Source organism: Zingiber officinale, chromosome 5B (assembly GCF_018446385.1).
Source record: "Zingiber officinale cultivar Zhangliang chromosome 5B, Zo_v1.1, whole genome shotgun sequence".
In the NCBI taxonomy this organism is placed as follows: domain Eukaryota; kingdom Viridiplantae; phylum Streptophyta; class Magnoliopsida; order Zingiberales; family Zingiberaceae; genus Zingiber; species Zingiber officinale.
In genome coordinates, this window is record NC_055995.1 from 92,655,722 (window position 1) to 92,674,905 (window position 19,184).

The following is a 19,184-nucleotide window of genomic DNA, read 5'->3' on the forward strand; positions in this document are numbered from 1 at the left end:
CTACACAATGGTCATATCCCAATCGATTGGAGAGACTTGAATCGATTGACCGATCGATTCAGAGTGCCTCTGTGCTTCGCAGAAATCTTCCCCCAATCGATTGGGAAACTCACTTTTCATCGTGAAGAAACACTCTCAATCGATCACTTGATCGATTGGCAGCTTCAGTCGATCACCCAATCTATTTAGAATCTCACTGTTCACTCCTAAACTCTCCCACAATCGATTGGGGAAGATCTTGATCGATTACCCAATCAATCAAGATATTTTGCCCCATTTCTTAGTCAACCAATCGATTGGTTGATCGATTCACCCCCCAATCGATTTGAAAGTAGAAAAATATGTAGATCTTGAAATGAACTTTGTTTTGCATCCAAGATCACCTCATTGTGATATTTGAATCAAAAGTTATGGCCTTCGAAAGTTTGCTACTTCTTAACTTCCTAGTTCTATGCTAACTCCTTATTGACTTACGATCGCCAAGTGTTTGGTCAACCTTTGACCCATTTGGACTTTCCCTTTACCAACTTCTCACTGGACTTTCAATCACCAAATGCGGTCCTCCTTGACCCACTTAGATTTTCCTCATGCCTGGTTCACCAGGGTTTTTCACCTGACTTTACTCACCAGGATTTTCCCAACTGCCTAGCTTCACTCACTAGGAGTTTACATCTACCCAAATTCACTCACCGAGTCTTTCACCTAGCTTCACTCACTAGGATTTTTCATCTGCCTATCTTCACTCACTAGGTCTTTCACCTGACTTCACTCACCAGGACTTTTAACACCAAGTGTCCGATCAACACTGACCTACTTGGATTTTCTTCTTTTGTCAACCTTCCCGTTAGAGTTATCCTTGCCTAACATCTAGTTAGGACTTTCCTAGTCAAGTATCTGGTCAACTTTGACCTACTTAACTCTTCTTCTTGTCAACCTGATCAAACATTGACTAGTGGAGAATTGTTCCAACAATCTCCCAAATGGACGATTGCACCTACAATCTCCATATATGGTCAAACATCAAAACTCAAATCAAGACTCAAGCTTGAGCCAACTCAAGCTTAGTTAACCTGGTCAACCTTGACCTAGGGGATATTGCACCAACAATCTCCCCCTTTTTGATGTTTGACAATACCTTTAAGTTAGGCTAATCCAATAGCCTCACATTCTTCTTCATGACAAAGCGTGAATGAGGGTTTTCTTTATTTTCTCCCTTTCCTAGAGGGCAAACTCTCCCTTTGGGTAATGAAGACCTAACTTAATGTTAGGATGTATACTAAAAGCTTAGCTTTTTGTATGAATATTTATTTTAAATAAGAATCACATTGGTCAAATAGCCTCACATTCTTCTTCATGACAAAGCGTGAATGAGGGTTTTCTTCATTTTCTCTCTTTCCTAGAGGGCAAACTCTCCCTTTGGGTAATTAAGACCTAACTTAATGTTAGGATGTATACTAAAAGCCTAGCTTTTTTTATGAATATTTATTTTAAATAAGAATCACATTGGTCAAATGTCTGCATTTATGTTAAATGAAGTTGTCCATTTAATTTATATTGTAGATAACATGGTGTGTGGTGTCACATAGAAGATCATTATCAGTTCCTTATAAATTATAAATAGTAGCTCACAACCAAGATAGATTGAGACAAATCATTGGAATGATTGTAGTGTAATTTGGTATTAATTTATTCTGACTATAAAATTACACTAGTACACTATGAGTGTATTGAGCAGGACCATTTGAGGTTGTTCTTTTATACTAACTGCATAAAAGAACAGGACCTCTGTTATTATGGAAGTGTGTGCTCTTAATTCTGATATAATAACAAGCACATATACTTAGTATTTATTTCTTTAATTTATCAATGGGTGAGATTTATTTAGTTGGATCAATAGGCCCGATAAGTTGGGAAATAATATTATTTATATGGTGTGTTGTTGATTATAGAAGGAAATTGTGTCCTAGTAATTTAGGTTGATGATGCCCCCTTGAGGAGCTCATAAGGATTGTCATGTAAACCCTGCAGGTGGACCTAGTCCGGCATGACAATGAAGTTGAGTGGTACTACTCTTGGAGCTAGATGTTAATTAAGTGGGTGTCAGTAACTCATTTGATTAACGGACATTCGATATCTTAAACACAGGGAGATTAACATACTCATAATAAGAAGGAGCCCATAATGTAATATGAGATTGGTGCGGTAGTTCATTAATAACTCTTTAGTGGTATGAGTTATTATTGATGAACTTGAATTGGATGTTCGGAGCGAACACAGGAAGCTCAAGCTCATCGGAGACCAAAACCAATTTCTCCTCTCGGTCCCTGTTGTAGCCTCTATAAAACCTTATATCCACCAAGTTACTTCTTACCCAAGTAATGGGCCGGACACATCCTTGCTTGGAGCAAGGGGGCCGACCAAGCATCAACTTGGAGTCCAAGAGGTGGTTGGCCAAACCATGCTTGGTGTCCAAGCATGGGGCTGGCCACACCACTAAGATTAAAAGGAGATTTTATTTTATTAAAATCTTTCCTTTTGTAGCCATTCATGAAGGGATTTAAAAGAGAAATTTAAATTTTAAAATTTCCTTTTATAGCCATCCTCATGATTTTAAAAGAGAGTTTTAAAATTTTAAAATCTTTCCTTTTATAGCTATCTACAAAAGATTAAAGAGAGATTTTATTTTTGTTAAATCTTTCCTTATTTGTAGTTATCTATAATGTTTAAAAGAGAGATTTTAATTTTTGATAAAACTTTCCTTTTTTGTAACCATGATTTAAAAAGAGAAGTTTTAATTAATCTTTCCTTTTTTATAGTTGTCTACATGTTTAAAAGAGAGAGATTAATTTTAAAACTTTCTTTTATTGCCATGTATACTAGGAAATTTAAAAGAGAGATTTTAATTGTTGTTTAAATTTCCTTTTTATTGGGAGGTCACATATAAGGAAGTTTTAATTATGTTTAAAACTTTCCTTTCTTGCCATGACCAAGGATTATAAAAGAGAAGGAGAGGGTGCCTCATGAAATAACATAACCTTAGTCTCCTCTCTTGATCCTTGTGCGGCCGGCCCTTGCTTCTTCCCTTGCTCCTTGTTTTCTTTCTCTCAAGGCCGGCGGCACATCAAGAAGTTCCTTTTCCTTGGTGGCCGGCTACTTGGAAGAGAAGAAGAAGAGAAAGGAAGTTTCCTATTTTGGCATCCTTTGGTGGCTCGAGAGTCTTAGAGGAGAAGAAAGCTTGGGTGGATTTCATCTTGGTAGATCGTCGCCCACACGACATCAAAGAGAAGGAGAGGAATACAACAGAAGATCAAGAGGTCATTAGCTACAAAGAAAGGTATAACTAATTAATGGTTTCCGCTTCGAATTAATTAGTTAGTTTTCTTTGCATGGATTCTGAAATACCAACACAAGAGGCTAGTGATTTTATGTTTCGTTTTCGTGCTATCGATTTTGTATTTCAATTTTGCGTTTCGATCTTGTGTTTCTATTGTGGTCTCTATAGTTAAACCTAGAGTTGCTGTAAGAAGTTAGATATCCAATTTCTTTGAAAGGCTTTGTCTAGGAAGTGGTGGATGATCCTATAACCAAGAAGGCCTAGTGCCTCGCCATGTTTAACCTGGAAGTCAATCTTTGAAATAGATATTTAATCAACTTCTGTAATATGGTTTAACTTAGGAAGATCACATCAGTTAAACTTGGAGTAAAAATGTTAAGTATCGTTTCCAATTCAAGTTTAACTTCTGAAGAGTAACTTGGATTAATAATGTTAAGCATCGTTTGCAATCCAAGTCTAACTTCAGTAGAGCACATGGGTAGCTAGGTTAAGTTCTGTGCTTATACAAATTTTTGTACAGGTGAAACAGAATGGTTTTCTGAGTAGCAACCAAAAATTGGTATTAGAGCTAGATTTTTACCTCTGTGTGTTTGGTTTTCAATTAATTATGCACTTTTCATATATAAGTTTAGGCAGGATAATAGTAGGATATGCAAATGGATTAACTCTATGGTTGTAGGCTCCAACTATTATGTCCTATTGTGATTGTATGTGATTTGACCCTCAGACTTATCGAAGGCATTTTATATGTATGCATGATTGTAATTATTAAATACAGCAGGAGTTGTATTAGTTTTAGGATTTTACATTCTGTTCGATCTAGATTACATATACATTCCTTCATGGAATATAGGATCGATAAATGTAAAATTTTATTTTTATCGTGGATCGTATCCTTACGAGGCGTGGTGCTATTTGAGGACCAGAGGCACAACGGAAAAAGGAAGCATGATGGACGCAACGACGTAAACCTTTTGGCGGCATCTAGGGTTGGTGGCATACAGAGGACAGCATTGGATGAGACCATAATAGTTGGAAAATTATTTTTCTTATTTATTGCCTTTTATGCTATGTGTGCTTGTGTTTGTGTGCTAGTGTGTATGTTAAAATTCCTCGTCTCTAAATAACTAAGTGGGAGAGGAATTTTATTTAAATTCCACGATCTCCATTACTAGTTTGTAAGTGATGCATTCAAACTTACGTGTTGGCTCTGAGTGCCTTCCTCCACAATGGATGAGTTTGTTTGCGGATCACTAGATCAAACTTCCTTACTAGATGGTTATAGGAAATTATTTAGGAGCGTGTGATCTTCTCCAGTTGAAGGGGCACAATCCTATTTAATGGACTAAGTATCAAGTAATGGTATACACTTAGACACATTTAATAGTATCCTCCCCATCGGAGTCACTACTATTATTTGTATGACCGAAGAAACCAACTATTAATTTGTCATAAATTAGGTTGACAAGATAATAAAATTCATAGGTAAAACCCCCTCTTACAAATGTTTGAATTTGTATACGTCCACACTAACATGACATACAAAATTCACGGTGTTTGAGGTAATTTTATTTGTCATAAAGTGACAAGATAATAAAATTAATGGGTAAAAACCCCTCTTATAAATGTTTAAATTTGTATACGTCTACACTAACGTGGCATACAAAATTCATGATGTTTGAGGTAATTTTATTTGTCATAAAGTTAGGTTGACAAGATAATTAATGGGTAAATCCCTCCTCTTACAAATGTTTGATTTTGTATACGTCCACACTAATGTAGCATACAAAATTCACGGTGTTTAAGGTGTTGGTGAATTTAAATGATATTGTTTGAGAAATCAATATTATTTTAAATTCTAAAGTCTTGACCAAATGTTTTGTGATTCTTAGGATGACTTTCAATCCCCTAGCTGTTATATTAGAAGAGAATAAACTTACAAGTCCCAATTATATTGATTGGAAACAAAAAGTAGGCTGTCCTCACAAAATTGAGAACAATAAATGTGTATCCTATTCATTAGTTGTTGAAACATATTTAGTGGTGTTATCTACTAGTACCTGGTGTGTAGATACGGGAGCCACTGATCATGTCTGTAATTCATTGCAGGGGTTTCAGGAAACCCGATGACTACATGAAGGGGAAATCATCGTCTACATGGGCAATGCTACGAAAGTGATGGTTGTTGCAGTGGGGGATGTTTTGATAGGAATAAAACATTGATTTTGAGTAATTGTCTTTATATATCAAGTTTTAGAAAGAACTTGATTTCAGTTTCTAAACTATTTATGGATGGATATTCTATTTCTTTTGATGACAAAGTGGTTGTCAAGAAAAATAGGGAGATTATCTGTTCTGGTACGTTAGTTGTCAATTTGTATACTCTAAAACTAATAACTCCCATGATGCAACAAATGAGAATTAATAACACATCTTCTAATTCTAATAAGAGAAAGCAACCTTCAGAAATGAACCAAACATATCTTTGGCATCTAAGGCTAGATCATATTAACTTGAGTAGGATTCAAAGGTTAATAGCCGATGGACTTTTGGGTTCATTGGTGGTGGAAAACTTTCCAACCTGCGAGTCTTGCTTAGAAGGAAAAATGACCAAGAGACCTTTTAAGACTAAGGGGTATAGAGCCAAAGATGTGTTGGAATTGATTCATTCTGATTTGAGTGGACCTATGACTATCCAGGCAAGAGGTGGTTTCGAATATTTCATCTCTTTTATAGATGACTATTCGAGATACCGGTACATTTACTTGATGCGTCGCAAGTCTGAGTGCTTTGATAAGTTCAAAGAGTACAAGGCTTATGTGGAGAAACGTCATGGTAAAAGTATCAAGACACTACGGTCTGATCGTGGTGGAGAGTACCTCTTAGGAGAGTTTAGGAGTTACTTATTAGAGGCCGGGATTCAATCCCAACTGTCTGCACTTGGTACACCCCAACAGAATGGTGTAGCAGAACGAAAGAATAGGACTCTTATAGAAATAATTAGATCAATAATGAGTTATTCAGAATTACCAAATTCATTTTGGGGATATGCTCTGAAAATGACAGTATACATTCTAAACATGGTACCTTCTAAGTCAGTACCCTCTACTCCCATAGAATTATGGAATGGGCGTAAGCATAGTCTAAAGTATATTCGGATTTGGGGTAGTCCAGCACATGTGCTGAAGGGAGACACTGATAAGTTGGAATCATGAACAGAAGTTTGCTTGTTTGTGGGCTATCCTAAAGGAGCGAAAGGTGGTTTATTTTATAATCCTAAAGATCAGAAGGTCATTGTTAGCACCAATGCCCGATTTTTAGAAGAGGACTATGTAATGAACCACAAGCCCATGAGTAAAATTGTTCTTGAAGAAATAAGAGAAGACACGTTTATTTTAGTACCAATAGTACAAGATGAGATACCACAAGAAACTACAACATGTGCCACAAATGATGCACAATTACAAGCAGTGTCACGTTGTAGTGGGAGGGTTGTTCGACAACCTGATAGATTCATGTTTTTGGGAGAGTCTTCGGACTTGATCCCTGGTGAACATGAACCTGATCCCTGCACATATGATGAAGCACTCCAAGATAAAGATGTAGCATCTTGGTAAAGTACAATGAACTCTGAAATAGAATCTATGTATTCTAATCAGGTCTGGGAGCTTGTAGAACCACCAAATGGTGTAAAAGTCATTGGGTGTAAATGGGTCTACAAAAGAAAAAGAGGGACATATGGGAAGGTGGAAACTTTCAAAGCAAGGCTTGTTGCAAAAGGGTATACTCAGAAAGAGGAAATTGATTATGAGGAAACCTTTTCACCGGTAGCCATGCTTAAGTCTATCCGAATTCTTTTATCTATTGCTGCTCATATGGATTATGAGATTTGGTAAATGGATGTCAAGACAGCTTTCCTTAATGGAAGTCTTGAAGAAAACATCCATATGAAGCAACTAGAGGGATTCATTACGAAGGGCAAAGAGCATCTTGTATGTAAGCTTAATCGGTCTATTTATGGACTGAAACAAGCTTCGAGATCTTGGAACATCCGGTTTAATGAAGTTATCTAGCCTTATGGATTCATTCAGTGTCTGGATGAGTCTTGTGTATACAAGAAGAGTGATGGAAACGTGGTGGTATTTCTTGTACTATACGTAGATGACATTTTACTCATTGACAACAATGTCAAAGTGATTGTCATACGTAAGAGTATGGTTGTCCAAGTGTTTTGATATGAAGGACTTGGGAGAATGAGGACATATTCTTGGGATCAAAATAATAAGGGATCGCAAGAAAAGGATATTGTCCTTATCCCAAGCTTCATACATCAATACTATCTTAACTCATTTTAGCATTCAAAACTCCAAGAAAGGTTTTCTACATGGAGTACCCTTATCTAAAGAGATGTCTCCTCAGATATAGATAGAGGAAATGAAGGTGGTTCCTTATGCTTCGGCTAAAGGAAACCTAATGTATGCAATGCTATATACGAGACTGGATATCTGTTTCGTCGTGGGTATGGTTTGCAGATATCAAATTCACCCAGGACCGGGACACTAAACTGTCGTAAAACATATATTAAAGTATCTGAGAAGGACTAAAGATTATATGCTAGTGTACAAGGCAGATGATTTGCTCCCTGTGGGTTACACTGATTCGGACTGATAAGGACAATAGTAAGTCGACCTCAGGGTTTTGTGTTTACTTTAGGAGATGGAGCCATAACAATGGAGGAGTGTTAAGTAAAAATTTGTTTCAAACTCCACCATGGAAGCTGAGTATATGGTAGTCTCTGAGGCAGCCATAGAAGCTGTATGGCTCAGAAACTTATTGATGGACTTAGATGTGATTCCTAGTTTTTCCAAAATTATCATCGTGATAATAGTGGTGCAATAACAAACTCGAAGGAACCATGAGCCCATAAGGCAAATAAACACATTGAGTGCAAGTATCACTTGATACGAGACATCGTAAAATGAGGAGAAGTTGTTGTCGCTAAGATTACATCAGCAGATAACCTAGATCCTTTCACTAAGGCCCTTCCGACGAGAACTTTTGATGGACATGTTGAGGGGATGAGAATCAGATGTATGGAAGCATATATGACAGTATAGTCTTTTAGTATAAGTGGGAGATTGTTAGGATGTATACTAAAAGCTTAGCTTTTTGTATGAATATTTATTTTAAATAAGAATCACATTGGTCAAATGTCTGCATTTATGTTAAATGTAGTTATCCATTTAATTTATATTGTAGATAACATGGTGTGTGGTGTCACACAAAAGATCATGTTACAGTTCCTTATAAATTATAAATAGTAGCTCACAACCAAGATGGATTGGGACAAATCATTGGAATGGTTGTAGTGTAATTTGGTATTAGTTTATCTTGACTATAAAATTACACTAGTAAACTATGAGTGTATTGAGCAGGATCATTTGAGGTTGTTCTTTTATACTGACTGCATAAAAGAACAGGACCTCTGTTATTATGGAAGTGTGTGCTCTTAATCCCGATATAATAACAAGCACATATACTTAGTATTTATTTCTTTAATTTATCAATGGGTGAGATTTATTCAGTTAGATCAATAGACCCAATAAGTTGGGAAATAATATTATTTATATGGTGTGCTATTGATTATAGAAGGAAATTGTGTCATAGTAATCTAGGTTGATGATGTCCCCTTGAGGAGCTCATAAGGATTGCCATGTAAACCCTGCAGGTGGACCTAGTTCGGCATGACAATGAAGTTGAGTGATACTACTCTTGGAGCTAGATGTTAATTAAGTGGGTGTCAGTAACTCATTTGATTAATGGACATTCGATATCTTAAACACAGGGAGGTTAACACACTCATAATAAGAAGGAGCCCATAATGTAATATGAGATTGGTGTGGTAGTTCAATAATAACTCTTTAGTGGTATGAGTTATTATTGATGAACTTGAATTGGATGTTCGGGGCGAACACAGGAAGCTCAAGCTCATCGAAGACCAAAACCAATTCCTCCTCTTGGTCCATGTTGTAGCCTTTATAAAACCTTATATCCACCAAGTTCACTTCTTACCCAAGTAATGGGCCGGACACATCCTTGCTTGGAGCAAGGGGGCCGGCCAAGCATCAACTTGGAGTCCAAGAGGTGGCCGGCCAAACCATGCTTGGTGTCCAAGCATGGGGCCGGCCACACCACTAAGATTAAAGGGAGATTTTATTTTGTTAAAATCATTCCTTTTGTATCCATTCATGAAGGGATTTAAAAGAGAAATTTTTAATTTTAAAATTTCCTTTTATAGCCATCCTCATGGTTTTAAAAGAGAGTTTTAAAATTTTAAAATATTTTCTTTTATAGTTATCTACAAAAGATTAAAGAGATATTTTAATTTTGTTAAAATCTTTCATTATTTGTAGTTATCTATAATGTTTAGAAGAGAGATTTTAATTTTTGGTAAAACTTTCATTTTTTGTAACCATGATTTAAAAAGAGAAGTTTTAATTAATCTTTCCTTTTTTGTAGTTGTCTACATGTTTTAAAAGAGAGAGATTAATTTTAAAACTTTCCTTTATTGTCATGTACAATAGGAAATTTAAAAGAGAGAGATTTTAATTGTTGTTAAAATTTCCTTTTTATTGGGAGGTCACATATAAGGAAGTTTTAATTATGTTTAAAACTTTCCTTTCTTACCATGATCAAGGATTATAAAAGAGAAGGAGAGGGTGCCTCATGAAATAACATAACCTTAGTCTCCTCTCTTGATCCTTGTGTGGTCGGCCCTGGCTTCTTCCCTTGCTCCTTGTTTTCTTTCTCTCAAGGCCGGCGGCACATCAAGAAGTTCCTTTTCCTTGGTGGCCAACTACTTGGAAGAGAAGAAGAAGAGAAAGAAAGTTTCCTATTTTGGCATCCTTTAGTGGCTCAAGAGTATTGGAGGAGAAGAAAGCTTGGGTGGATTTCATCTTGTTAGATCGTCGCCCACACGACATCCAAGAGAAGGAGAGGAATACAACAGAAGATCAAGAGGTCATTAGCTATAAAGAAAGGTATAACTAATTAATGGTTTCCGCTTCGAATTAATTAGTTATTTTTCTTTGCATGGATTCTGAAATACCAACACAAGAGACTAGTGATTTTATGTTTCGTTTTTGTGCTATCGATTTTGTATTTCGATTTTGCGTTTCGATCTTGTGTTTCTATTGTGGTCTCTGTAGTTAAACCTAGGGTTACTGTAAGAAGTTAGATATCTAATTTCTTTGAAAGGTTTTGTCTAGGAAGTGGTGGATGATCCTATAACCAAGAAGGCCTAGTGCCTCGCCATGTTTAACCTGGAAGTCAATCTTTGAAATAGATATTTAATCAACTTCTATAATATGATTTAACTTAGGAAGATCACATCGGTTAAACTTAGAGTAAAAATGTTAAGTATCGTTTCCAATCAAAGTTTAACTTCTGAAGAGCAACTTGGATTAATAATGTTAAGCATCATTTGCAATCAAAGTTTAACTTCAGTAGAGCACATGAGTAGCTAGGTTAAGTTCTGTGCTTGTACAAATTGTTATACAGGGGAAACAGAACGGTGTTCCGAGTAGCAACCAACACTTAAACCCTATATTCTCCCCCTTTGGCACACATAAAAAACTCTTCTCCATAAGAGTTATCATACATTGTTCACAACCTCACTCATTGTTCACAGCACTACAATGAAGGTTCATACCCTTCATTGTCTCAAGTGCTCACCCTTGAGCATTAACCACTTCACAATGCTCATCCTAGAGCATTCATCATAGTGAAGGTTTACGCCCTTCTAAAGTTTTGTGAAAATAGTTTTCATGCCTTTAAAGAGTAGCTCCCCCTAAAAACATGCTCCAAACTTTTGTCATTACACCAACAATGACTTGGAATTCCTAAGACTTTAGGAAACTCAAAAACTTGAAGTTTTGAGGTTCAAATATCAAAATTTGAATGCAAATCTCAACATAAACTTCAACTTAGTCTACTTTTAACCAAACCATTCTTGTTTCCATAAGAATATCACCCTTAAATGTATATAAATATATTTTAAAGGGTTTAAAATGGTTAATGAGACTAAAAATGGCTTAAAATGCTGAAATCAAACTTCTACAGCCAAAATCATCCTTTTCAATCGATTGAAGTTGGGACTCAATCGATTGAAGTCATTCAATCGATCAACTGATCGATTCTATGAGCTTCTGTTCATGAAAATATACTTGAATCGATCAACTGATCTATCCAGGTAGGGTTAAATCGATTGGATAATCAATTTCGCGAGGCTCTGCTCATGAGAAACCCATCTCAATCAATCGGCTGATCGATTGAGTTTCTGATTTCTTGAAATAAAATTTCAACAAAAATTCAGAAACTCTTAAATAAATCTAAAAAATTCTAAAAATCATGAAAATTCTTGTAGACTTTATTTAAGACATATACTATCAAGGAAAAATAGTTTTCTAAGAAAATACTTCCTATTTTCAAAGATTGACACAAACTTGAAAACTCGTAAAAACTTTAATGTTTTCTTCTAGTTTGTGTCTAACTTTTCAATGGTGATTACTATCAAAAGATAGTCTTCACCAAAGTTTTTCAAAGTATATTTAAAATGATTTTCAAAACTAATTTTCAATCATGTTCTTTGGGATAAATGCACATGGCTTGTATATTAGCTTTCCCAATGATTGGATGACACATAACTATGTGTTTTGATGAAGCTACAACTCAAATGGATGCACTAAATCAACATCTAGAGTCTTATTCATCATCCTAACATCTCACTTGTATCTAATGTGACTAAAAACATATACAAGTCACCTTATAGTCTTTATGAGATGTAGATATTGGTTTTCCCTAAACTAAGGGATTTTGCATATCTATCTAGGCATTTAAATTTATGAACATCCACCTAGGATGTTACTTGATGATAAATTCTTTTACCATTTGTTGGTAAATGTCATTGTCCTTAATTACAAGGAATTTAAAATAATGCATGATGAGTTATGACATACATCAAAAAAAATAATTTTAAAAAGAAAATATACTATTGCAATATGATGTATGTATGACATGACATGATATTTTTGTTTGTTTTTCATAATAAGCATGAATGCAAAATATGATGTCATGACATAAGATGGGAAAACAAAGCATGGCAATTTAGCATAAATAATTATACATAGATTATCTATCTAAGTATCCCTAAATAATTTGCTAGATTAAAGGAAATCATCCTAGATTGCCCTTATCCCCCTAAGTAAATGTCAAAATCCCAACTTGGTATTTCTTTTTCTTCTTTCCTAATTGTGTCAATTTAAATTATGTCCAATTCCTCAAATTTTGGCACATTTACTCTTCCAAAGAGTAACCACTATAATTAATCCATTTCATTTTCAAGGAATACAACTATCTTGAAAATGCTCTCCAAGTGTCAACTTTATCAAGGTTGGGTTAACTATACTTCCAATTAGAGTTGACGCTCTTCAAACCCATCTAGGGTGTAGAGAATATACTCCTATGAACTTAAAACTGATTGGTGCTCATTGAATGTTCTAGATATTCACTAGGGATGACTTCCCTAGATACATTCCTAGTAACCTTCCTAGGCTTCTTAGAAGTCTTAGTTGTTGGTGCAATCGACCTAGGTTTTGATGTGTGTGTCAAAGAGTTTAAGTTAGGCTTTCATATGTATTTGATATGTGTTTGAGTCATGCAGGACTTGGTGTGACCAAGTTCGGGAAGCTCATCCAAGGGCTCGGATCGTTGAGTCGGTGAAGGATGGCGTGGAAGACATCCGAGGGACCGCGCGGACGAGGAGCAATGGAGTGGAGCCGAAGGAAGTGGACTTCAAGGCAGCGTGAAGGATGGCACGGAGAGGAGCCGCGGGCTCGGGTGCATCTGAGGGACGAAGGCCGAGGAAGAGGACTTCAAAGGCGACTCCGGAAAGGATGAGAGGAGTGAATGTACTGGGACCAGTCGACTGATCCAGCTTCACAGAATGCAGAAGCATTCCGTGCTTGTCGACTAAGGGGACCAGTCGACTGGTCTTGAGCCGTTGGTGTTGCCTAACGGCTAGCACCAGTCGACTGGTGCATGGACCAGTCGACTGGTGTCAGGGTTTGAGTTGATTGGTGATCAACTCTTTCCTCTTATTTAAGGGGAGCTTTGGGGCATTGAAGGGGTTACTAATACTCATTGTAAACCTTCTGAATCTTGCCCAAAGCTTCCAAACCAACTCTCTTCCTTCTAACCCTAAGTTTCATCTTGTAAAGAGGAAGAGAACTTTGTGAGAGGTTTTCTCCACCGAGAAGGAGAAGCTTTAGCCGGAGATTGCCGGGGGCTGATCCACCAAAGGATCAAGGGCTCGTCCACCTCAAGGACACGTCGTGGAGTAGGAGCAAGCAATCTCCGAACCACGTTACATCGAGCGTGTTAGCGTTTGTATTCTCGTTTGTGTTTCTTTGTTTTTAGTTTCTATATTTCCGCTTGCGCAAACTAACGTATTGTAGAGAAGAAATCGATTTGGGGGTGACCCGTCTATCCAACCCCCCCCCCCCCCCTTCAAGCCGGCCACCGATCCTCCAACATTGGTCACACTTGACTCACTTAGGTCAACTCTAGGGATAGCTTCCCCTGTGACCCTCTTGGTGACTTTCTTTGACTTCTTAAAAGTCTTAGTCACATTGGTCTTTTCAAGATTAATTCTAGGAATGACCTCCCTTGTAATCTTAGTTTGACCCCTAGACCTAGGGTTAGTTCCATAACTATATGGAACTCTATGATAAGAGGTCACATCCTTCTTAGCCTTAGGTTTTTATCCCAAACCTTTATGACCATTGGATGACTCTTGATGTCCTAAACCTATATTTTGTTCATTTGACCCCTTAAGAATATTTTCCATTCTGTAGGATCGAAAGAGTGCGATAGAGGAGGGGGGGGGGGGGGTGAATATCGTGCTTTTAAAAACAATTCTTTTACTTGTTAAAATCAAAATCGTGCAACGAAAAATAGAAAACACAATTCGATTACTTGGTTCGAAGCCTAGGTTGATTCCTACTCCAAGGCCCGTGATCCTTGATCACACCGATGGACAATTCGCTAAAACTCTTCTTTCCGAAAACCTCGGAAAGAAGCAGTGCGTACAAATGAGTAAGATAGTAACAACCTACTATCTTACTAATAAATAAGTACAATTACAAGCTAGTAAAACTATACCGACTTAAGAATGAGTATGCAGCTTGTTGACACTTCTTGGAGCAGTAGCTTGCGTGTGAAGAGTAGATGTAGCACAGATAATAGCTTGCGCAGAGATGAACTTCGAACCAATCAGATTTTGTTTCCCTGCCTCGGACCTCGAGCTCACTTTTATAAGAGTCGTTGATGTTCGGTCGACCGATCCTTGGGTTTGATCAACCGAACCAGCTCCCTTCCATCTTCTCTGAGATCTAATCCTGATTCAATTTTCAGCATTTAATGACAATTAAGTGTTCGGTCGACCGATCCCCTTTTTGGGTCGACTGAACAGAGATCCTTCCCTGTTCGTCGAGATCCGGAATTAATGCGACATTAAGTGATGATTGTTCGGTCGACCGATTAGTCGCTCTTCCTTCTTTGCTTCTACTCGATCTGAACTGTGTTGAGTCATCAGGGTTCGATCAACTGATGCTCTGGTTCGATCGACCGATCAAGCTTTGATCAGACCCTACTCTGTTTTGGTCTAAACTGATATCTGCTCTGAGTTGACCTTGTTCGGTCAATCGATCATATAGTTCGGTCGACTGATCAAGCCGAACCTGCAAAATAGTATTAGACAATAATCCTGCAAAACAGATATTAGCATAGTAATAATATATCTTCACCGTAGAAGATTTCGGCTATTGGAAGAGCCGGATGGAGTCGTACCTCCAAATAAATTTTGAAGTCTGGATGATCATCAAAACTGGTCTGGACCTTCCAATGGACAACGCTGGCAAACCAATTTCATGCGAGAACTGGGATGCTGCACTCATAAAGAAAGTAGAAGTAAACATCAAAGCAATGTATACACTTCAGTGCGGTCTAACCAAGGAGGAGCTGAACTGCGTCGGTCCCTTCTCAAGCGCAAAAGAGTTATGGGAGAAGCTAATCGAGCTACACGAAGGTACTTCTGATATGAAAGTAAGTACGCGTGATTTAATAGACGAATTATTTGAGTTAAATGAGTAGACTAATACTACTCCAGCCGAGAAAGGTATTGCGTTGGTTGCAGGTACAAGCAAGAAAAAGGAAGCTAGCAAGAAGAAGGTGTTGAAGGAAACATGGTCCGAGTCATCAGACAAATCCGACTCCAGCGAAGAAGAACAAGCAAGTTTACTCGCTCTACCGGTACAAGCGAGCAATATTTAATGTACCGGTACAAGCGAGCATTATCGAAAACCTTTTAAAAATTATTTTAAAATTATTTTAAAAACCTTTTAAAAATTCTTTCAAAAAAAAATTATTTTAAAATTACTTTAAAAATTCTTTCAAAAACCTTTGAAAAAATTCTTTTAAAATTCTTTTAAAAAATGATTTTAAAAACCTTTTAAAAATTATTTAAAAATTATTCTAATTTTTTCTTAAAAAATTATTTTAAGAATATTTTAAAAATTCATTTAAAAAAATTCTTTTAAAATTATTTTAAAATTACTATAAAAATTCTTTTAAAAATCATTAAAAAAAATCCTTTTAAAAATCGTTTAAAATTTTGTTTTAATAATCCTTTAAAAAATAATTCTAACCTTTTAAAAATTCTTTTAAAAAAAAATCTTTTGAAATTACTATAAAAATTCTTTTAAAAATCTTTTAAAAATCTTTTTTTAAAAAAATCATTTAGACAATCATTTAAAAAATTATTTTAAAAATCCTTTAAAAAATAATTTTAACCTTTTAAAAATCCTTTTAAAATATTTTATAAAATTATTTTAAAATTATTTAAAAATTCTTTTAAACATCTTTTAAAAATGATTTTAAAATCCTTTTAAAAATATTTTAAAAAATGATTTTAAAAACCTTTTGAAAATTATTTTGAAATTATTTTTAAAATTTTTTAAAAAATTATTTTAAAAATCTTTCAAAAATGATTTTAAAAATATTTTTAAAAACTTCTTTAAAAATATTTTATAATTTAGTTCAAAATATCAAATGACTTTTTTTATCTTAAATAATAATTATTTTCAAATCATATTTAATTTTCAAATCATAATAATTTCAATTTTCAAAATCATTATCTAGAAAACTATAATTTTAAAATCATAATAATTTCAAAATTTAAAATCAGTATTCACACAATTAGAATTTTTCAAATCATAATTAAATTTCAAATTATTAATTATTAAATTTTTAATTTTCAAATTATAGTCTTAATGATAATTAATTTTTAAAATCTTAATTAACTCTGAAATCATATTTTCAAAATATGATTTAAAACTGAATTAATTATGTTTTCAAAATTTTAAATGATTACTTATTTGCAATTCCAACTCATTAAATTTTCAAACTTATCTCAATTTCAATATTTTTAAATAATGTTAACTCCGTCTCACACACACCCATAAGTTGAGCCTGATTGAAAATCTAGAATGGGTGAGATGAAAAATTTAGAAAATTAGTAATGTTTTTTTATTTTACATACTTGGACTCTAGGACCCTAAGAATTTATTAAGGTATTAATCAAGGGGGAGTGAAGGGAGTCAAGATAAGTTTTTTTAAACAAAATTTTCAAAATATTTCCAAAAATTTAATTTATTTTTAAAATGAAAAATTATCTACAAAAACTAAGGGTGTGTTTGGTACGCGTGTTTTCCATTTTCATTTTCTAGAAAACACGTGTTTTCTGAAAAATGATGTTTGGTTTACGTTTTTCGTGCTTATTTTCTAAAAAAATAGCTAGCGTTTTCTAGAAAAATAGAAAATGACAAAAAGTCATTTTCTGTTTTCTAGAAAACACGCGTTTTCCAGAAAATAAAAATGAAAAACGCGCGTACCAAATGCAGCCTAAGTATTTTTCAAATTACTTACTTAATTAAGTAGTTTTTTAGAAAATAGTTTTTAGTTAAGTTTTTAACTTTAAATCTAAGATTGTATTAACTTTTTTCTTAAGCTAAAGCTTTTTATCAAAATCTATTTTAAGTTGAATACTTTTTCAAAACCTTTACTTGAAGCTAAGTCTTTTTAAGGCTATATACTTGACAAAACAATTAGTTTCAAAAATTTAGCTAAGTTGTGAAAAATAAAGTTTCAAAACTTAAGTTTATCAAAATTTATTTTCACATATTTTAAAGCTAAGTACTAAATTTATCAAAGTATTTTTAAGTTAAGTTTTGAAAGCTAAGTACTTAAGCTAAGTTTTTATGAAAAATCCTCTTAAAGTTAAGTACTTAAACTAAACTTCTATCAAGAAAATCCTGTTAAAAGTTAAGTATTTATCAATACTTTTAAGGGTTTGTCAGAATCTTTTAAAGGTTTTTCAAATTTAGCTAAGTATTTTCAAAACAACTCTTTATTTTTCTTGATAAAGTGCTACTCTTCAGGGGGAGCTTAGAATTACATAGAGTTTTTTTTTAATTTTTTTCTCTACTTATTCTTTTTGATTTATGTCAAAGGGGGAGAGAAAAGTCAAAGTTAAAGAAAATTAAGAATTAAGAATGTAAACATAAGGAGGAGCATAAGTTTTACAAATTTTTACATTCATGCTCATGTTTAAATTTCTTATTTTCATATTTAAATTTTATCATATTTTTTACTTAACTTTGAACCGTATTGTCATAATCAAAAAGGGGGAGATTGTTGGTGCAGGAAACATCCGACGATTGAAACTATGTTTTGATTATGTCAAAGGGTTCAAGTTAAGTCGTTTTGTTATCTAATGTGTTTGAATGAGCTTTGCAGGAAAGTCCTAAGTATTCTTAGGCAAAAGTCCTAGCTGCGGTTAGACAAGTGAAAACCCTAGGGGGTGGTAATTCTAGGCCTTAGGGGGTGGTAACCCTAGGTGAAGGAAAACCCTAAGGGGCGGTAACCTTAGGTCCTAGGAGGTGGTAACCCTAACCTTAGGTCCTATGTGCTAACTTTATTTTGCAGGATATATGGTTGTGTTGTTGACTAATATATTTTGCAGGGACAAAAGAGCACATTATGTCTCGGATGAACAGTACCCGAGACACCCTCATGGAGCTTGGAGGCGCCTCGGGTGCAAGGCAGAAGAAGCGCGCGCAACAAGGCTGGAGGCGCCCTTAAAGGAGCTGGAGACGCCCTCAAAGGAGCTGGAGGCGTCTCGGACAGGCTTGAAGGCCCCCTCAAGGAGAATGAAGGCGCCTTCAAGAGGATATGCTGTGACCACTTCTGATCTGATCTGCGCGGTTGACTCGGTGATTGGAGGCGCCCTCAAGGGGATTGAGGGCGGTCTCAACAAGCTTTATAAGGAGCATTCGACCAGCACATTAACTAAACAATTCTGAAGTGATCTTTCACCTGTGTGTTGCTCAAGAAACGTTCCGGCCAAGCTATGACAAGTCCCCGACGACCTGGACTTGCGATTTTACAATTTTTTTGTTGTCGGTATAAGTGCATTTATTTGTAATCATTTATTGTACTGTATTTGCGATATTATAGTGATTGCCCAAAGTAAATGCTCAACGAGCGTGGGCCTTGGAGTAGGAGTCGCCCTAGGCTCCGAACCAAGTAAATACTTGGGTCTTTTTGTGTGTGTTATTTTCTTATTCCGCTGCTTTACTCGTACGTTTTTTGAATACGAATTGTGAAAGTTATGAGTGCTATTCACCCCCCTCTAGCGCTTCTCGATCCAACATCTCCTTTCCCTTTGGTGCCA